A 22,596-nucleotide genomic window follows, 5' to 3' on the forward strand; every position below is an offset into this window, starting at 1 on the left:
GAATTGAGGAGGAATCTATCTGCCTAAAGTTGTAAAGTGAATAGTCGGCCGTGATGATTCCATTTCTGACAACTACATTCTGACAAGCCATAACCATCTGGTGACTGAATTTGAAAAAGATCTGGTAGAACTCAGCTCGGAACAAGGAACGCAGGCCATGCCTGCAGAGTAGAGGACTGCCTCCTGTACCAGCAGTGACCCTGTAAAGGATTCAGGAGTCACAGGGGACAAGCAAATCAACATGAGTTCCCCATGTGATGCCGGGGCAAAAAAGGGCAAATCTCAGCCTCGGATGTATAAACGGGACCAGTGAGTAGGAGCAGGGAGGGGATTTTGCCTCATATATGGCATTGGTGAGACCCATACTGGAATACTGTGTCCAGTTCTGATGCCCTCTTTAAAAAGGATGTTGAGGGTGCAAAACAGAGCCACAAAATGACTCGAAGGCTGGAGAAAATGCCTCACAGTGAGAGACATAAAGAGCTCGATCTGTTTAGCTTATCAGAAAGAAGATTCAGGGGTGAGTTGATTACAGTGCTTCAATACCTTCATGGGGAGAAAATACCAGGTGCCGATGGGCTCTTTAATCCCGTGGAGAAAGGTAGAAGAACAACCAATGGCTGGAAACTGCAGTCAGCCAAGTTCACATTAGAAATAAGGCACACATTTTTAGCAGTAAGGGTGATTAACATTGGAACAAACTACCAAGGGACATGGTGGATTCTCCATGTCTTCGTGTTTTCAGATCAGCACTGGGTGCCTTTCTGCAAGAGATGCTTTAGCCAAACACAAGTTTTGCTTAGTTAGACATAGTTGTTGGGCTCAACACAGGGGTAACTGGATGAAATCTCTGGCCTGTGTTATACAGGAGGTCAGACTAGTTGATCTAATAGGCCCTACTGGCTTTAAACACTATCAGTCTGTGAAACTGTTTTTATCTTAATTGATCCACACTTGTTTTAGGGACTTCTTTTTGCTTTGGCAAACATAGCTATCGATATAATAGATTGCACTCCTACAACACCTTACATCTGAGGAATATAGGAATTGCCAAACTAGATCAGACCCGGGGTCCATCTAGACCAGTTTCTGTCTCCAACACTCACCAGTACCACCTGCTTCAGAGGAAGGTGCAGGGAGCCTTGTAATGGAATTATGGAATAACCTGTCTGCGGGGAACATTTCTTCCTGACCGCCAGTGTTTAGAGGTTTGCTTCTGCCCTGAAGCATGAGGGTTTATATCCATTCCACAAATCCTCGGTGGCCAATTTTGGCCCCAACTCTAGCCTAGAGGCAGCTGTAGTCATATATAGTAGCTGTGCAAAAGCCACAGGGGCCCTGCTTTCACAAGCTTTGGCATAGGGTGTACACCAGGGTGGGGCGAGAGAGGGCAGATTAAGGGCAGGAGGGGCCATGTCTGTCTTTGTGAAACAGTTAGGTGCTGCCCCGCCCCCTCCCTCTCCCCCCCCAATAAGTGGCTGCATTTTGGTGGTTCTGCACATACAATGCAATACAAATGCTTGAGTTGTGCTGCACAGAAGGCCCATATAAAATGTGAAATATTACCATTACACCCGGTGAACATGATAAGAAGCAGCAAAGCAACCTTCCTGGACAAGCAGCCATCACGAGGCTTCCTTGCAAGCCACAGTGGTTCAAAGCCATTGCTGAAAGAAACAGGCCCGTGTTATTTGTTAGCCCATGTTATTTGTCGAGAGGAATTTTTTCTTCTTTTGCTTTCCAATTCATTAAGACACTATTTCTTTATAAGGCCCATTACCTGTAGGTTTCGGACTAGGGAACTGACCCATGAAGGCCTGCAGGGAGAGAAAGCTTTCAACTATTTTCAGACCCAGCTGGACGTATTCATGAGACAAAAGCCAGAGGGGAAAGTCAGGTGATGATTGAAAGGCTCGGTTTTCTTAGCAGAGTTCATTTGCACTCTTGCATCGGGTTACATGTCTAGATTGCAGCAGCACCTGCCTAGCTCCAACACGCCCCAAAATTTAGGGTGTGCTGGCAATCTGCTTTTACAACCCCCTAAACCCGGCCAAAAGTCACTCTTCTGAAATCCCAGAGGGAAACATTTTAAACCACAAATAAAACCTTCCCCTGCAGGGTTGCAATCCCAATAGTGCAGCATAAAGATAGAGTAGCTGAGTTTAAAGCGATCTGAGTCCATGACCACATTAGAGAAATTAGCCACATCAGTCTAGTTGCATTGGTACAAACCCTTAAAGTAGGGCTTGCACTCTAATTTAACCCCAGAGTAAACTACATCGAAGCAGTTAAAGTTGCTGCACATTTCTCTAATGTGGAGCAGGCCTTAGCAATGTTGTTCTTGTGACAAGCTGTAGTAGATGTCACGACCTCGCTGGGCTGTTCCCACTGGAAGAAATATCAGTAATGTGGAGTGTCTGTATTTTCTTAGTGTAACTTGTTTACTTACACTTTGTATCAGCCCTTGAACAGAGGTGGTCACAAACAGCTTTCAGGCAAGCCCCTCGTTTAGTCATCTCAGCCCAAACACCAATGCCCAGGAAGCAGCTCTACCCCTAAAATTGTCTGTAGTTAGATTAAGACTGAGAGCAAAACCCCCTGCTGTTTGCAACAGTTGCCCCCAAAAGAAACTGCAACACAAAACTAACACAGCATTATTTCCCAAAGACTGTACACTGCATGAGCACTAAAAAAACGGGCTATCTGTAACTGCACCATCCGGTAACTCCCACCATAAATGTGTAAGCAAAACTGAAACTGGTCAGATCAGCTGATTCTTCTGCACCTTTTGCAGCCACTTCCCCCAGTGCAAAATGGGTGTAAAATGCTAATGGTCTGATCTGATAGTGTTTTACACCAAAGGTTCTCAAACTAGGGCCACTGCTTGTCCAGGGAAAGCCCCTGGCGGGCTGGGCTGGTTGGTTTACCCGCCGCGTCCACAGGTTCAGCTGATCGCGGCTCCCACTGGCTGCAGTTTGCCGCTCCAGGCCAATGGGGGCTGCAGGAAGGGCGGCCAGCACATCCTTCAGCCCGCACCGCTTCCCGCAGCCCCCATTGGCCTGAGCGGCGAACCGCGTCCAGTGGGAGCCATGATCGGCCTAACCTATAACCAAACAAACAAACCGGCCCGGCTCGCCAGGGGCTTTCCCTGAACAAGCGGCTGCCCAAGTTTGAGAACTACTGTTTTACACCACTTTATGCTGACATTAAATGACAAAATGCAAAAAGGAAATATTCTGCATTGGTATGAAAAATACATTACATTTTAAAATGTCTTTCTTTCCTTCTTTCTTTTGTAAACAGAGGTACGATTAATTACCATGGGGAGGAAATTTTATTTTGGAAAACATATATATGTCCAAAACTTGAGCTGGTGCAAATCGGCAGAGCTCCTGTCAGTTCGTGAGCTGAGGATCTGGCTTATGACTCTTTCTCTAACACTCTGTCTGTGGTTTAAATATTTAAACCTTTACTCTCTTTACAATACAAAATGAAATGGCTCGGATTGTTGGAATGGTCAGTGAGAGATGAAACAGTACACTTGGCACATCCTGTCATTACTAGATCAGGTTGAAAATTTTAAAAAATGAAAAAAGAAAATATTTAGAGATTGTTGAAAATTTTCATTTCTAAAAAATGTCAGCAAAAAATTGCAAAATTTGTTACTGTTTTTCTACCAGCCTAAATAGCAATCAAAATTTTTCAAATATTTGAAATTTTGACAAAAAATAATTCACAGGAAATATTGAAAATGTTCTGCAATTTTTTCTACATATGTGTTCTGCTCTAAAAAGAACAATGCTCTGACCACATCACAGTGGTCTCAAGGGACCTATTTTTACTTTTCATGAAATTTTTCACTATTTTTCTTAATCAATATTTTTGTTTGCGAAAAACCAGGTTTGCTGTAAACCAAAAATGTCAATAATCATTTTACAACGATTTCATAGTTAGGGTTAATTTTTACCTCTTGAAAACTGGGATGTTGGTAAATGAAAACATCTGGTAACTGTATCAATAAAAAAATACATAGAAAATTTTACAAAAGCACATACAAATCATGAATGTCACTAACAATTTTGACAAAATTATTGAAAAAATGTAGTTAGCAATATTTCAACAAGTTCTCGTCATATTACGTATTGCTGTAGCCCTTCTTAAATCGTGCAATAAATAACAATGACAACAGGGAGAACAGCTAAAAACTGCAATTCCCTTCCATCAAACAGGTTATCATCAGAGCTGGTCCGAAAATAAAGGGGGCAGATTGCAAACATTTCACACAAAAATAAATCATCCCTTTTGTTGTTATGGAAATGACATTTTACACTGCAATTGCAATGAAAAAAACCTGGGTAAATTTCTCAAAAACAAGTGTGAAAAAATAATCCAGTTGTTTCATTGAAATTATGATGAAAAAGGTTAAGAAAAAATCAAAATCCAGAAAATCTCCGCTGGCTCGTTACCACTAGAGGTGGTTGAAAAATGAACTTTTTTCAGTGGAAATTTTTGATAAATATGTAAATCAATTAATCAAATTGGACACTTTCTATGAAAATGTTTGATTTGTCTGAACTCCCATTATCTGTCAAAAAAAAGTTTTGATGGAAAATTTCCGACCAGCCCACACATACAGATACAAAACAAAACAAAAATTGAATAATGTATTTGACGACTACTATTTGACCGCCTCTGACTCTCCGCTCATTTGGGTGGAGATTAGGAATAATTCCATGAAAGTCATTGGAGCTGCTCAGGGTAAATGAAGGAGAATCCAATCTTAAAGTTATACATATTCATATCTGCATCTGATACCAAATCTTCCACAGATCATGAATTACTCCTAAGAGGATGTTCAAGAGGAACAAGAAAAGTAACAGTCTATGCTGGAGGAGATATAGTACTAAGGGAGACTTTTGATTTAGGGTGTGTTTTTCACTGCAGAGTTAACTTGAGTTACCTACACTCTCGCGCCTCCTCTCAAGTTAGCCTAGCTCAAGAGATTGCGACCACACGGTAATATAACACTCAGCCTGTTGCGTCCACACGGGCACTGCGGTCCACACGGTCACTCATGCGTGGTGCTAAGACTTCGGGGGGCACCCCCTATGGTTCTTAGTGCTTCAGTGAGCTGAGTCACCTTATGAAGTCTCTCCCAGTGAACTGTAGAACTGGTCTGTCTTGTCTGCGCACATGAAAGGAATCATGGGAAGGTATTGGAGGACTAGCCTGCGTCCACCTTACAGAGCGATCATGGTAGCAGCTAGTGAGTTGTGCTCACCCGAGTTCACCCTTCTAGGGCCAGCCAGCTTGAGCTGAAAGCACCACTCAAGTGACGAGTTTTTCTGGGTGGAGTTAGGGGCGACACTTGAGCTGTAACTCAAGCTAACTTTGCAGTGAAGATGGGCCTTTAGACTGTAAGTTCTCTGAGGCAAGGACTATCTTTTTGTTATGTGAGTGTCCAGCACAATTGACCCCTGAGCGGGGCCCTGAGGCAATATTGTACCAAATAATATGTGTGATGATCATGCCCAGATATCAAGATATTCTAGACAATGGTCCACTACATATACAGGATCTAATAAATAAGCTGACCAAGCAAGGGGTTTGGAAGAGGACAAAACAGCAAGTAAACACATCCCCAAGGCTTGCTCCTTGCAGCCAATGGTAGACATCAGTGGTTTGCAAAAGTCTCAGCTATATGCACCATGGATAAAATTACCTGTCAAAAGAATGATAAACCCACAGATGAATCCACCCATGTGGGGTCCATTTGTTTCATATGCTAAGGAAAATGTTCAAATGGCATAGCAGTCCTCTCTGCTTTCACTGCTGGTAGAACTGATACAGAGTCACGTATTACATGCTTGTAGCACAGTGAGATCTGTTTCTGCATACATCCTCTGAGATAATTGTACATAACCGGTTAGACCCCTTGATGTTCTCGCAATGCTGAAACTGGAGGTAGCCCATAATTCAGAGGGGTCGCCATACTGGATCAGGGCAGCAGCACCAGTGAAAACACTTCGTGTAGACGGGCAAAACCGCTATCAGCCGCATCTGGCACTGCTTGAAACCCAGAGTAAACTGCACCAGGTCAAACCATGGTTTTGCCTGTCTTCACAGGCATCTGGCTCAAGTTCCCACTGTACAGAGGGCTTTAATTAATGGTAGTAACGTGCTTTGAGATCTTCAGAGGGCTCTCGAGAAGTGAAAGCGTTTATTACTGTACAGGCAGACCTCTCACTGGCTAAAGATGCTTGCTTCCCTTCATCTCACACCACCCAGAGCGAAGGAAATAGAGGACAGAATTGACACTGTACTATTCACAGGTGAGTAGCAAAGTGAAGACTTCCTATCACGAGCTTGACAATTGGAAGTGTCCAGTTGCCGTGGGGAAATAAAAGCCACCGCAAAACTATTCGCAGCATGTGGTAGGAGAGACATGAAAATGCTATTATCATTCTTCCACACGAGAAGAGTGACAAAGGAAGACCTCTCCGCCCTTCTGTGTACTGTCTAGATTTTCCAGCTAGGTAGCGGTAATAAGCAAGCAGCTGATTGAAATGCTACGTTTCAGCCAGCCAGGAGAATAAACAGGCTTTCCAGGAGGACTCCCCACAACAGAGCACTCATTGTGATAAATGAGCTGGAGAAGAAGACAAATGAATATAACCTACTACTGTGCATGGATTCATCAACTCGCAGAAAGCTTTTGACACAGTAGGAGGGGGTGGGGGAAGGATTCTGCATTAAGAGCTTTGGAAAGATGAGGCACAGAGGAAGGTTACACTGAGCTCCGAAGAAACACGTGAACTGAAAAGGAGATCTCCATGATATACCCGCACCAATGTAGCCAGAAGATTGAGAGAGGGAGGGAGAGAACCCATCCCGCTCTTCATAATTTGTGTAGAAAATGTTTGGCAGGGGAGAAATGGAAGGAAAGACACTTAAATAACAACCCATTGCAATTTCATCCTGCATTCTTTGCACGAGCAAAAGAGCCAGGGAAGAAACAGGGGCCAGATCTTCAGCTGATATAAATGGCAATAGCTTTATATAACTGTACAGGTAAAAATGTCAAACTTTTCTACACACTGTTGCTACCACCAGGGGATCTGCATTGGTGAGAAATTTTAAGAGCAAGATCTGTGTAGACAAAGGCTTGGACCCTATCCCCTCTGCTTTCACATTGCATTTGGAATCTGGAAGCAGAGAGACTGGATCCTGGTGTATAATTACCCACACAGGGAGAAGCTATCTGACACCAGTGATTTAATCTAGTAGACAAAGGCAAAGCAAGATCCAGTGGCTGGAAGTTGAAGTCAACAAATTTCAAACTGGAAATAAAACACACGTCTTTATGAGTCTGAGGGTAACTAGCCATTGGAACAGATTACTAAAGATTGTGGTAAATTCTCCATCACTGGACATCTTTCTAAAAGGTATGGTCTAGCTCAGCCAACAAGTGATTGGACCAGCTGCACGAATCACTGGGTTACATTATGCAGGAAATCAGAGTAGATGATCGTACCGGCCCCTTTGGCCTTACAATCTGGGAATCTATTGGTTGCTGAGATGCAAAGTCTTGCCAGTTTGCCAGACTCCCACTGCACCACTTCCCAGTGTGCAGTTGTCAAATGGCATTAGGAATGAGGAGTCAAATTCCCTCGAGGATAAACAGGTGTACCCCAGAGATGCTAATGGAGAGGCATCCATCTAACACACACAAGGGCTAAATTTGGACCAATATATGTGTGCTTTACAAGGAAATGTAAATTTGTGCCATCATGGTTAAAAAATAAGACTCCTATCATGATTTGTTTAATGTAAGAGAGTTAATTTTATATTAACAGCTGGATTTTTTTCTTTCTTCAGACCCAAGGGAAATACAGGGACAGCTTTATTGATGGTGCCCCCAGATGTGATTGATGGGCTGTCAAACAGGGAGATTTTGCACCTGAAGAAACTTGAAACAAGAACATTTATACAAAAAGTCATATGCGTGGTGAGCTCCCCTCTGAGTCATTCTTTTACAGTCTGGTGGTTTAGCTAGGGATTTCTCCCATTCCCCAGTAGCTCCTCCTTCAGCAGCTCCTGGGGTGACGTCAGTCAGTTTTGTTTGTGATCTACCAGTCTGTTGTCACAGATATGGTGATGGGATCACAGACACAGCATTATGACTTTGATGGATGAAATGATGTGAGAGAATTTGTGGCAAACCCGAGAGAGAGAGAGATCTTTTAGATTGCGACTAATTTAAGAGTTTTCTTCACTCTGAAAGTCTCTTATTGAGAACCAGATTCGTGCAAGAAATTCCCCCCTGATTTCAATGTACAATGCACAGGAGCATCAAAAGGCAAAATCTGGCCCCAAGTTACTTCCTCTTAACCTTCTTTAAGAACAGGTGGTACCTGACAACAGCTGCTCTGAAAATGCTCAATTACTGGATCTAATTTGCTAGCCGTCTGCTCCATTAAGCACAGGTAGCCTGGAGGTCAGATTTAGCAAATAGGGATATGGTGCCACTTTACGTATGGGGAAGCTACTTAAAGGATCGTAAAATACCAAGTAAATGTACGAACGAGGACGTTCAGTAGGAGCTGCGATAGGTTATAAATGATAGGCCTCATAATTGCTTTTTCATTCTAGCCTTTCTTAACCCCTTTGCTGCCCCATGTATGCTAGATGTCCTGAGAGTGGCTGATGTATGCTTAGATGTCAGACATATCTGAGGGCAGCAGGTACCAGATGAATAGTGGTAGCCTCTGAAGATGTTCAATTAGAATTTGGAACACTGGGACCTGAGTATTTTGTTTGGTTGACTAGGACAATATTCACCTCTAGCATGGGCAGCAGAGATGCCAGCTTAGGAATCAAGGCCATTGCTAGTCACCCTTCTTGTGGCCTCCTCATGCCCAGCTTGCCACCAGCCACATGAGTCTTGGGCAGACCTGAAGAAAAGCTCGGTAGGTCCTGTTTCCCTGGCTCTTTGCAGTTATTTGTGGTTCTCTTTATAGAGCCATTTGCCTTGTTTTCTTGGTACTTTCGCTGAGTTTCCAGGGAAGATATTTTCCTGCCACTAACGGGATGAATTTTCATCCTGGCTGCTCTTAAAATCTTTGTTCATGAAACCCAACAGCACTTCCCTGGTACAGTGGCAACAGAATGCTCTCTCTTAATAATCAGTCTCTACAATACTTTGTCCATATGTTGGTAATTTGGCTGCTTACGAGTGAATTAGCAGAATCCCCAAATAGGGATTTGGTGGGTTTCCTCACAGAATCAAAGAAATTAGAGCGAGCAAGCGAGAGAGAAAGAAAAGTATTAGGTCATCAATTCCAGCCCAGTCAATGCAGGGGTGTCCCCTAGTTTCCCATCCTACTGCTGTGTCCAGGCGAGTTCTAAGAGCCCTAAGTAAGGCAGCATAGCCTAGGGGATAGGATGTTAGACTGGGAGTCAGGAGACCTGAGTGTTATTCCCACCTCAAACGCCAACCTGTCATGTGACCTCAGGCAAATCACTTCCCTGCACACTTTTTGTCAGTCTTGTCTATTTAGGCTGAAAACAATTTGGGGCAGAAACTATCTCATATTCTGTACATATACCGCACCTAGTACAATGGGGCACAGACCTTGTTTAGAACCGCTAGATCAGTGGTTGACAACCCGTGGGCTGCTTGCGGCCCAATCAGCACATGGCTGCTGCCCATGTGACATCCTTAGGGTCATACAGGTACTATATATATTGCGTGGATGTGGCCCACATACCCACATAACACAGTGAGCTGCATATGTGGCCCACAATGGTAAATAGGGTGAGAACCACTGATCTAGGTGTTACTGTGATAATAAAAAAATTAAAAAATAATAAAAATAAATTCTATCACTTACCTTGGAAACTGTTCAACAGCTCAATAGAGCTATATGATGATTTTGCAAGAGATCTGCAAACACTCCTTTCTATCCCAGCTTCTAGCACTCCTACAACACCTTACATCTGAGGAATATGGGACTTGCCAAACTGGATCAGACCCATGGTCCACCTAGTCCAGTTTCTGTCTCTTACACTTGCCAATACCACCTGCTTCAGAGGAAGGTGCAGGGAACCTTGTAATGGAATTATGGAATAACCTGTCTATGGGGAATATTTCTTCCTGACCGCCAGTATTTAGAGGTTTGTTTCTTCCCTAAAGCATGAGGGTTTATATCCATTCCACAAATCCTCAATGGCCAGTTTTGGCCCCAGCTCTATCCTGTAGACAGCTGTAGTCATATATAGTGGCTGTACAACAATTTTTGGCTGTTAAGTAATTGGGCGAGATTCTCAGCTGGCGTAAATCAGCATAACTCCATTGACTTCAGTGGGGGTACACTGATTTACATCCACTGAGGATCTGGCCCATAAACTTGCTATAGGGAAGAGAGGTGGATCCGGTTTTAAAAGAAAAAGAATCTTTCTGATGATCAAAACGGATTTTTCTGTCATTAGAGATTCAGCAGTAGAACCATATAAATCAGCCAAATGGGATCTTGTCTCCTCTGAATGCCAGGATAAAGCGTCTTTCTCGAGCACCTTTGCCTGCTGGTGGTCTAGGATAGTCTTAATTTATTTAACAATTGATAAACAAATCCATCCGCCCTGTAATCAATGTAACCCTTCATGTATCCTTTGGCACCACATTACAGCCATCTACGTCCTCCAACAGGGGCTGGCTGTCATGTTGGGATGAGGCCGTGAAATGCTAGGGTTATGAGACAACCGCTGTGAGTTTTGCCCAAATCTCTGCATGCCCAGTTGGTCTCAGCAAGACGCCATTAACTTACAGAAGAGGAAGAAAGGAGCCCCATCTGGGGCCTAGAGAACACAAATCTGCCATGCTCTGTTTGCAGGCTGGGGGCGTCTGAACAGAAGGTTAGGGCTGATGGGAGATGTTTTCATAGAACAATGCGGGGCAAAAGCACATTTTTCCCTCTTTTTAAACAGTTTCTCTGAAATAGCAAGTCCATAAAACCAAACTGCAAAGCATAAAAGGGGATGATCCAAGTTACGAACATGGACCCTGCTTTAAAAAGTTCCCACACTGTACAACTAGCTAATAAACATGTTAGGGTATGGGGGAAAGGCACTGCAGAGTTTCCTGATCAAGGAAATTAAAATACTATCCAAGCACAGATTCGTGCACTGATTTCATGTCGCAGCCAGCACAATTAACATGTCTGGCTCATTTTCCCAACAAACATTGTAATAGTGAAATTGCATAGCCTCATACTTAGGAGAACCTCAATGAAAGATTAAGTTTAAGAGGTCAAATACCAGTGACAGTAAAATCTGGGAGAGTTCTCCTTTTCCCCCAGTAGCTCGCAAAGTTGCCACGCTTGACCACAGAGCTGTTTGCCGGCTCAACCCCAAATAATTTATCCGGTGAGTTTAACCCATGTTTTCTGATTGCAAATCCCTGGTTGCAACTCCTCATTTCCAGTTCTAAGTATTTGCTGAATAAATTATGCAAACAAATCTGAGCCAATGCATTGTTTGCGAATGGTTTGCTTCCGCTCATCACGGTGTGTTACATAATGCCTGCTTCACATAATGTTATCTGGGCTCCCTGGTTGGAGGCTAAAACTTTTTAAAAGGGAGAGTAAACAACACAAATGGACAACACATGACAGATGCCAGTGGCATGGCTTATTCAGGACTGGCAGGCACTCAGATACTACTGTACAGTGATGAGTGTGTGGAATAATCTATTGAGAAGAGAAGAGAATATTTTTTCCCGATGGATAATCAGCTATGAGCATCTGTGAAATTTTGGGGGCCTTGTGACAATTATCATGAACAAACTGGCTGTCGTCTCAGTACCTGTGAACAGTGAAACATACAATCCCACAAATATTGTCTGATGAATCCATTACCTGTATTTGCAAGGTGCTTTTTGTACCATTCGACCAGCCCTCTTCAAAAACCCAGCACCCACTTTTGTAAAAGGCAAATGAGTATTATAAACAAATAAAGCAGACGGCCATGTTAAATCAAAGCATAATGATGTTACACACAGCTGTTATTTGTATTACAGTAGCACCTAGAGACCTCAACTGAGATCTGAGGCCTATCACTGTAGACACTGTACATATATATTGAGACAAACCCTGCCCCAAAGAGACGAAACAATCTAAACAGACAAAGAGTGGGGAAAAGGACGTACTAATATTTGACAGATCAGGAACTAAGGCTACATCTACAATTGGAGCTGGAGGTGTGATTCCCAGCTCACACAGACATAATCGCGCTAGCTCTCTGAGAGCTAGCGTGCTAAAAAAAGTAGCATTGCCCAGTGAGAGCTAGATCAGGTATGTCTACGCCAGCTGAGAACCACACTGCTAGACATAGCCTGAGGGAGACTAAGTGACTTGCCCAAGGTCACTTAGGGAGTCTGGGCAAAGTCGGGAATAGAAATCAGATCTCTTGGGTCTCAATCCAGTGTCTTAACCCCAAGACCATCCTTCCTCCCTTAACTGCTAGTTTAGTGGTGAAAATGGCCATGATTCCCCATGATTTCCATGGGGAGTTCTCCTTAAACTTAGATATCACAATATGGCTCACTCAGAGGGCTCAGCAGCTGCTCAGTGGGCACCCTCAGGTTGTTCGATCTCTTGGTGGTAACATTCACACTCAGAATTGTTTTTAGGCACCAAATGGTGCCCACAACAATGGAGACAGCCATCTGGCATCAGGCTCCCTCTCCGCAGTAAAGGAAAAGGTACAAATACTTGCTGTTGATTTTTCATTGCAGGGGCTGCCTCGTTCTCCTGGCTTGGGTTGCTGTCAGACTAGAAGACACTTCTGCATTCCTGAATTCTGAGCTTTTGTGATCTTCAGCCTATAAGTTGTTTGCAAACAGTTCCAAAAGAGATTTTGACTCGTCTTGGTTACAGATGGGGCTGGGGACCTGAAGTTCTGGGGAAGTCCAACTCCAGAATCCAAACTTTGCACTCAGACCTGTTTTCTATAACAGGTCACACTACAACGAGGATGCTGGTTGACTTGAACTTGGGAAACTTCAACTGTGGATCCAGTTCCAGATCTAACTTGGTCCCATCACTGCTGTTTAGACCCTCTAAGGTCACAAGCATTCTGGACAGAGAGTCAACCTTATCAAGGACAGCAATGAGGAGCCCTGAGTTGCTGGGAAACATTTTTCCCTAAATGTATAAAGTCAGGCAGCTCCTGGAAAAAAACAGTGATGTTGCTGAGGGAGATTTTCAAAGGCACAGATAGGAGTTAAGGACCTATCATCCATCGATTTTCCATAGGAATTGGATGCCTAATTGCTCTTTGTACATTTGAAAATTCTCTTCATAACACTTTGCTTTACAATCACAGAGACATAAGAATTGACATACTAGATCAGACCCGGGGTCCATCTTGTCTCTCACGGTGGCCCGCACCAGCTGCTTCAGAGGAAAATGTAAGAACCCTGCAGTGGGCAGATGTGGGGTAACCTGCTTCCAGTGAAGATCTTGTCCTAACCCTTAATAGTTACAGATTGGTTAAACCCTGAAGCATGAGCCCTTATACCCTTTCCAAAATGTGTGTCAGCATTAGCTATTAGAACAGTGAATATTCTTTTTAACCACATAAAGGTCCAATCCCACTTTAAATCTTGCTAAGTTCTTGACCTCAAAGACTTCCAGGGGCAATGAGTTCCACAGTTCAGCAATGCATTGTGTGAAAAAATATTTCCTTTCATCAATGTGTAATTTGGCTGTCTTCCCATTTCATAAAATGACCCATTGTTCCTATGTTATTGTCAGTATCAAATGAAATCTTACAACACCCCCATCAGGTAGGCAAGTGTCACTGGAGACTTTTAAGAGCAGGTTAGACAAACACCTGTCAGGGATGGTCTAGATGATACTTAGTCCTGCCATGAGTGCAGGGGACTGGACTAGATAACCTCTCAAGGTCCCTTCCAGTCCTATGAGTCTATGATTCTATGATGATCCCCGTTATACAGATGGGAAATGGAAGCAGAGCAAGGTTAATAATTTGCCCACGTCAGACTGAAAGCAAATGGCAGAACAATGCACTTTGTTTTAACCACTAGCCTCTCTTTTTCATGAATAAAAGCATCACATGTCCAGCATAACACTGAACGAAAAGTGAGACGACAGTGTGCTACGATTTCCAATTATCCACCAAAAGAACAGCAGAATCCTCTTGAAATGTAGAAGAGATGGAAAATCAAGAAATACATCTGGATGGAAAAGAAGCTCAGGGGAAAGGAATCATCAGAAGGAGAAAATCCAAAGGAAAACACTTTTAATGATCATCATTTCAAGGGGGCATGGAGCTGCAGGGAACTGGTGCTCCACAAGACTGGTTGCAGTGAGAGACTGGGGTCAGGGCAGAGGGCAAACAAGGGGTCAGATTCCTATTGAAAGCGAAAATTGTTGTTATTGTGCTTAACACCAGCTTTAGGAATATTAAAGCACAATTTCGGTTTTGTCAGCTAATACACGGTAGCACACACTTAATGTGTCACTGGTGTGGGATTTTTTTAGGCCCAGTTAATCTAAAGTTGCCTTCTAAAATATAATATGATTCTAATAAACTGCTTCCAAGATTAGGGGCCCAATTCTGTCCTCATTTACTGGTGTAAACCTACCAGCTCCAATTCTCAGCTCTGGCTCATTGACTTCTGTGGGGTTCGTCCCGATGGACAAAGGTGCTAGTCGGATCAGATTCTGGTCTTTTATGTTTTCAGAAGCATCTTTATTTGATTGATTGATTGATTTGATTGGGAGTTAGGTGCCTTCGACTTCTTTGAACCCCAGCACTAACCAGGTGCATCTTTAGCGCTCTCTAATCAAGCAGAGAAAGGCAGAACAAGAATCAGTGGCTGGAATTAAATCAGAGAAATCCAAATTAGAAATTAGACACAATGTTTTTTAACAGTGAGGGAGATTAACCAGTGGAACAAACTGCCAAGGGAAGTGGTGGATTTTCCATCTCTTGCTGTCTTCAGATCAAAACTGGATTCCTTTCTGCGGGAGATGCTTTAGTCAAACACAATATACTGGCCGCAGTATAGGGGTAACTGGGTGAAATTTAAGAGTCTGTAATATATAGGAGGTCAAACTAGATGATCTAATGGTCTTAGCTGGCCTTAAACTCTATGAATACCATAGGTTTTTCCTAGAACGCAACAATCTAATATTGCCAATTTTGTACAAAATGTAACCCAACTTGCTTTACAGTGTTAAAGAAACAGACTCAGTGTTAAAGAATCATCTAAAACCCAAAGCTCACATTTCAGCCCATGTGCGTTTTGGTTTTGGACTCGATCCAAAACCGGAAGGGAACTATTTTCTTGCTCTGTTTGAAATGTATCTGAACTGGCACAAGAATTCTTGCAAGGCTGTCACTTGTCATTCGTTTTTTGCCCTGGGGGGGCTAAAATCTCACAAGAACAGCTCAAGAGCTTTCAGCACAGCCAGATCCAAAATCTAGCCCCGATTCAGCCTCCAACCCAAGCCATGAACCCTAGCCCAAATCTACAGTCAAACATTAACTCCTCAGCTCGTCCATTGCAGCAGTGTGATTCCAGAGTAAAATAATAGCCAAGGCAGAGAGAAATTAGGATGTAAATACTGTGCAGAGGAGGAAACATTTATCTGCAGATATTTCGTTCCCAGTTACACTGGTGGTCACCGTTGATTTGTTACCGGCATTCTTCAAGGGGCGAATGTCCCCAGTGTCCATTGACCTGGGTGGCTGCAGAGGGCACCCAGCAGAAACAGGCTTGTAAATTGCACCCATTTTATCATTTCTACCAACAGCCAGCAAAAAGCCCGAGTGTGTGATCTGCGAATGCTAGAAACCAGGATATTCAGCACTCTGCAGGAGGTACTCAGGCCCAGAGCCGCAAAGCAATTTGGGCACCTACCTCTCACTGATTTCAAAGGAAGGTTGGGGGTTTGATACCTTTGTGACTCTGAAAGCAGTGGGATTTAGGCACCTAGAAACCTTCTAGGAGCTGGCCCTGGCTGTTTTGCTTTACTCTCTTGTAGCTTGCTTTCTGCTTCAGCAGTGAGTTTTTAGTTACTTCTGTGCTGCACTTGAATTGTAAACTCTTTGGGTTTGTCTACACTGCAATGAAACACCCGTGGCTGGCCCGTGTCAGCTGACTCAGGCGGTGGGGCTATAAAACTGCAGTGTAAGTGTTCAGGCTGGAGCCCGGGCTCTGGGACCCCGTGATGGGTGTTTTATTGAAGTATAGACACATCCTTTGGGCCAGAACTTCTACTGGGGTAGAAGACCTAATCCTTTATTTCTCCTTCTGCTTATTGCTATTATTTTTAAATCCAGCCTTGAACATGCTGTTGCTTGCAATGCATCCAATCATGGCCTTAAAATATAAATAAAGGAGACCTTCTGTCTAGTGAAAACCCGCAAATAAATAGTCCAGTAGCCAATCAATGGCCAATCTCTCTAAACCTTGGAATTGTTCAGTTAGATTAAGCCCCTCTAATGAATTCCTCATTGAGCCATTGAACAGAAATGAAGCCTTGTTAGCTCATTATCCTTCTAATTAACCCTTTCTAAACCTGCTCCTTCCCCAGCAGGAGGTAGCGGTCATGTTTGGGTTTCATACTGAGGGTTATCAATGACCTCCTGAGAGCCTTTTGTATCAGTAACTGAGATTTATTTGAAATGACTGAGGAAGGCAGCCTCTAGTCTATTCCCTGCCAGATGAAGAGTCGGACACTTTGTTACCCTCCGGCTACAATTTCCCAAGGACAGGCTGTGTGTACTAAGCATCATCAGCCCTTTTCTTCAGTGATTAAATACACAATTCCCCCTCCCTGCCTGCCCTTTTTGCATGCAGCTTGTTGGGCTCGTTAAGCTGACAAAGAGGTTTTCCTGCCTAATAGAGGTGGGGAGGACGGGGGGGTTGGCATTGTGTATGTCTGCAGAGAACCAGAGTATTCCACTGCTCAGGTTCACGGCTCTTTGCTGAAATTTGATTCACTGATATAACTGGGGTAGTTTTGGGTGGCGGGAGGGGACGGCAAACACAACAGCATCACTATGAGTCTGCAACTCCATCTCCCAAGACATATGACGGGACTCTCTTCACCTGGGACACATGCATTAGCCTGGCCAAACACTAACATCCTCTAGGGATCAATCCCGTTTCCGACCTTACCCACCTAATTTCTACAGTATGCAGCTCTCTCCTTTCAGCACTCTTCAGGCTCTAGGGCCCTGTCCTCGGGGGAATCAATCGCACCTAGTATCTCCCAGGCCCACGCACTGTATCAGGAGTTCACTCCTGCTGGCAGGCTGCGCCTTGAGCCAGATCCCCAGCTGGTGTAAATGGGCAGAGTGCCACAACAGGGCTGTTCCCATTTACAGCAGCTGAGGATTTGGCCTAGGGCTGCTCTAACTAAATATTATATTATTATTGTTTGCATTAGGTGCATTACAGTAATACCATGGACCAGCACCCCATTGTGCTGGGTGCTGTACATTGTTTATTAGGTGTATTATGGTAATGCCAAGGCAACCCAGTCATGGACCAGCACACCATTGTGCTGGGTGCTGTACGTTGTTTATTAGGTGTATTATGGTAATGCCAAAGCAACCTGGTCATGGACCAGGACCCCACTGTACAAGATGCTGTAGGTGGTTTATTAGGTATATTATGGTAATGGGAAGGGGCCCCCGTCATGGAGCAAGACCCTGTTGTGCTAGGTGCACTACAAACATGGAATAACTTCCCTTATGTCTCCATGCATTTGCTGACATCCCCAGTCTTCTTCCTTCCTGAGGTCTCATGTCATTTTCCCGCTGCATTTGTTTCTACCCACTTTGCCCAGGGTCGGGCCTCGGAAGTATCTTTCTCTGCCCTGTAGCCCAATGGCTAAACATTCGGAGCTCAGTGGGTTCAACTACCACACGGGACTATTCCAAAGGGCAACCGATGGAGCTGGTCGGGAATTTGCTTTTCGCTAAAAGGCGCCAACTCGTGGAAACCAAAAATTGTTTGTGAAACAGGTTTCAAGGAATCCCCCCAACTCAAAACCACGTTGGAAAAAGTTTCCGATTCAGAACAGCTTTTTGTTTCCAAATGCAAGCTAATTAGACTGGGGGGAGGAGGGCCAAGAAATTATTAAAAGGTTGACATCGAAATGGAATGCTCCGATTGACCTAAACTAATATTTTTAAAGTTTTTTTTTTTTTGTTGGTGAACATTTTTGAGATTTCAACATTTCGGCTTGATTGGGGGGGTAAAAAATTTTGAATTCCCCAAATATTCGCTGCGTGGGAAAATTGTTTCCCAAGAAGTTCTAACAATTAAGACATGGCAAACAATGCAATCTGCCTTCATCGTTAACAACGGATTGATGGAACAAGTTATGACATAAGCCATTAGCCCACAGGAGTACAGGTGGCAGAAGTAAGCCCTTGTTTTTCCACCCCTCTCCAAATCCTCTCTACACACGCACCATGCTTTTCAGAGGCTAGTTCTCATGTTTTCCAGGGTGCAGGCAGCCATCAGTAAGCCTGGGAAACAGAATAATTCAGTTCAGGTCTTAAACTTACCAAACAACCCCAGCCTGCAATTCAGAGATGAGTATTTGCCACAAAATGCTTAGATCATCTGTCAAATTACTCGAGCTGATGGGATCAGCCAGCGAAACGCTGATTCAGATGCCGGTGCTGATCCTGGAAATATTTTCAATGATACTGCCCAGGTTTTATTTATTAGGGGAGTTGGGTGGTTGCAGGAGAGTAAATGAATTTATGGCCTGATCCAAAGCTTTTTGAAGTCAATGGAAAAACTCCAGCTGGATTCCAGGGGGTTTGAACCTGTTACTTCCCATGTCACTTTATTCTAGCTTTTCGCCCCCTTTTCATTTCACCTCCCCTTTCTCCACGCCCTAGTCAGGCCTGGGGGCAGCAGAGACTTGGATCTGCCCTGTGAGATTCATTCGGCCCTGGCTCCAAGTGCAACGTTTTAATAACACGGCCAGCCAGGGAGTTCTAAAACTCTCTGATGAGGGATCGGGTGGGGGAGGGTATAAGCAAAAATATGCTTTGCCTAATTGTTTTTACATCGTCATGAGCCATTTAAAATAGCTCCTAGAGGGCAATCTCAATTACATTTCATACCCAAGGCTACGGAAGTAAAGGATGCCCATGCGGGACTGTGCGGAGAGTCAGAGCTGCAGAAATGTACGGCGTATAAATCTGTGCCATTCTCCCTAAAGCTTCCAGGAGATCGGAAAACTGGCACTGCAAGAAAGAAATTCCAGAGCATTCCATGTCAGAGCCTCTGTTCCTCAGGATACACGTCCTGCTGCAGAAGCCCAAGCAAGTATCTCTTTGGGAAGATGTCATGGCTACACAGTCTCTTGCACAGCACACCGGGTTTTCTACAGAACTTTGCCCGCTGTAATTTTTGCATCCTGGCCAATCCTGAGATAGCAATGCGGTTGCTTCATGAGATCTTGTCTCTGGAAACTGCTCCTCCAACCAGCCTGCCAGATCATAGGTCTGTCAGCCTCAATGCCGCAAGGCCCATCTTTTGTCTTAGGCATTTGAAGTATGGGTGGAAGCAGTTTTCTGGGTGGGAGTTATTTTATTTTCTGGCAGGTGCTATGCTAGGAAAAGCAGCTCATGGTATTTAAGCTTTGTTTTAATGAAATTGATTTATGTCAGGGCGCACATAACCTGGGACGGGCACCTATTTATGATTTCATAATAAATAAAATATTAGTTAATTTATAGTGCATTGTTTATTGAGTACTCTGGAATGATTTTGTACCATATCTGTGCACACTGGGTGAAATTCATTCCTGAGCATGGGTCCAGGCTACACATCAATTAACCCTTCCTAAAAGGGCTTATGTGAAACTTGATCTGACACAGTATTTGTGATTCCAGCAGATTCTGCTCTAATGTTGGTTTTAACCTTGGAAGCACCTTAAGCCAAACCTTTAAGGTAAAGTTCTTCTTTTTTCTTTTCTTTCTTTTTTATGTTGAAGCAGGATCTATAATTTCTTACACTGAGCAGCTAGATGCAATGATAGTACAAAGAAAGAAAGAAAGAAAGAAAGAAAGAAAGAAAGAAAGAAAGAAAGAAAGAAAGAAAGAAAGAAAGAAAGAAAGAAACTGTTCACTGAAATTTTAATCACATCATTCTCAAACCTGTTATTGAAATTTTTTGTTCACTGAAATTATCTGAACTTTGTGACTTGCAATATGTCATTAAGTAACTGGGTTTTTGTTTCAGAGTAACAGCCGTGTTAGTCTGTATTCGCAAAAAGAAAAGGAGTACTAGTGGCATCTTAGAGACTAACCAATTTATTTGAGCATAAGCTTAGTACTCCTTTTCTTTTTGGGTTTTTGTTGTTGTTTTCGGTGTACTGCACCTTTAATTTTCTAGAGACTCTGCTGAAGGCAGCTGCCATTTTCCATGCAGATGCAGCCTGGTGTAGCTGGGAAGCACCTACACGCTGTGCTCTCTCTCCTGGGTGGTACTTTAAAAAAAATGTTTGTTCTCTCATGATCTGAAATAAAGTCTTTCTGACTGAAGCTATAGAGCCAGGTCACCCTTCAGGAACGGGAAAATTACAAGAGCCCCTGTCTCTACTTCAGTATTGCCAATCCCAAGTATTCAAAATCAAGCGAAAATCTGAAGATCGGCCTAAAAATCATACGTTTTTTATTTAAAAAGAAATCATGGTTTTTATTTGCATCCTGGTTTCTAAGCTGTTAGGATGAACTCAGGGTCACCTTTCCTGTGAAGCCATGAGGGCTTGAAACTTCCTTTTTTATGAAAGCTGAGATTCTCATGTATTCCCATGACTCCAGGAGCTGGGGCTTTGAGGGAAAACACCAAATATTGCAAGACCTATGATAAAATCATGAGACTTGGCAACACTGCTACTTATTAGCATCCCTACCAAAGAGCCATACGCAGATCATGGCTTGAATTTCCTGCATGGTGCCAGACCTCCCAAAAGTCCCAGGTTTCATGGGACTGTCCCACTTTGGATCCCCCCACCCCAGCCCCTTGTCCAAGTTAAAGTGAACATTTCCCTCAGTCAGGGCTGCCGGGCAAGGGAGGGGAAGGGGAAGTTTGCCCTAGGATCCCCATTTGATAGGGCCCCCAAACCAAGTGGCATTGTGACGTGGCACACGAGGTTGCAGCCCCACTCACGTTTGACCCAGATGTCCCCCTATCTCCATCTACTGGGAGACACACAGGCCAAATTTACGTGGCACTTGCTGTATCCCGTTTTAGTAATTTGAAATGTTGGGAGGTATGTGGCGCTAACCTAACTGTATTGCAACTGATGGCCCAATTGTACTTTCCAGGGGATATTCCCACACTTGGCACTGGAAAAAACAATGAGTTTAGGCTTGCAGTGTTTCTGTTTCATCGTTCCCTCTCAGAAAGCGTCAGGGCAACCTCTGACCTCACACCTAGGAATCACTTGTCCCTTCACAACAGGGCTTACGTGAGACTTAATCTGGCCCAGTGTTTGTGATTCCAACAGATCCTGCTTTAATGCACTGTGACCCAAGGAACCTCTGGTTCTCAGGAGAGCCATTAGAGGTCTGGGTCCAGATCCTCAAAGGTATATAGGCACCTGTTCTGGACTAGACTATAAAAGAAAGGGGTGAAGAACCCCAAGTTATCTTTCACGTCAGCAGACAAAGGAATCAAGCACTTTGGACTTTGTGGAAGATCCTGGCCAGCAGGCTTGGCCAACCATCTTGCTGGCAGGAAGACTGGTAAGGACACTGCCTAAAACAAAGGCTGTAGCAAGTGAAAACTCACAACACGCAAACAAAGTCATTCAAACCAGAGATGAGCTCAAGCGGCAACATCCAGGTTCAGTTCTGGGGACACGGAACAACCCAAAAGTGGTTCATGACTGGGGTCTGGGTTTCATCCCATTTCAAAGATAAAGGCCAAACATTTGGATCAAGAACTAGGTCCAGATATCCAGCATCCGGAGGTTTTAGATGCCAGGTTCACGTCTAGTTTTAAAGAATGATTCAATGCAGCATTATGGAGACACGCTACCCCTTCTAAGCAGGAAGGAAGTTCCATTCACATATAGCAGCCAAATTGTTGATAAAGACAAAAAGAAACCTGCATTGCTCTTGCTCTTACTCTTACTGCAATCTATCCTCCCTTGACATCTGCCCCCACCCCTCTTCCTCCCTTCTGCCCACGACCCCTACAGACATGCCCGCGGGGATCTTTAAAACGCTATAAAAAACAAAAGAAGCTGTTTTCGACTATTAAGAGAGGCTGCTGATAACACAGTTCCAATAAAAAAAAAATCGATATGTGCTTTCTACAGCTTCCCTTTGAAAATAATTCATTTCTTCCTGCATTACATTTCATGGTAACCTAGAGACTCAATACGTTCTGGATTACTGCATCCATTTCTGCTTCAGTTCTAATGGCCCACAGGAGTCTCAACCTTCCAACCAGAGCCCCCTAAATCTGGTGACTGGGGAGCTAGCTGTGCTTTCTTGTTTTCCACTTGATAACTAGCCCCTTCC

This window comes from Lepidochelys kempii, chromosome 8 (genome assembly GCF_965140285.1).
Source record: "Lepidochelys kempii isolate rLepKem1 chromosome 8, rLepKem1.hap1, whole genome shotgun sequence".
Taxonomy (NCBI): domain Eukaryota; kingdom Metazoa; phylum Chordata; order Testudines; family Cheloniidae; genus Lepidochelys; species Lepidochelys kempii.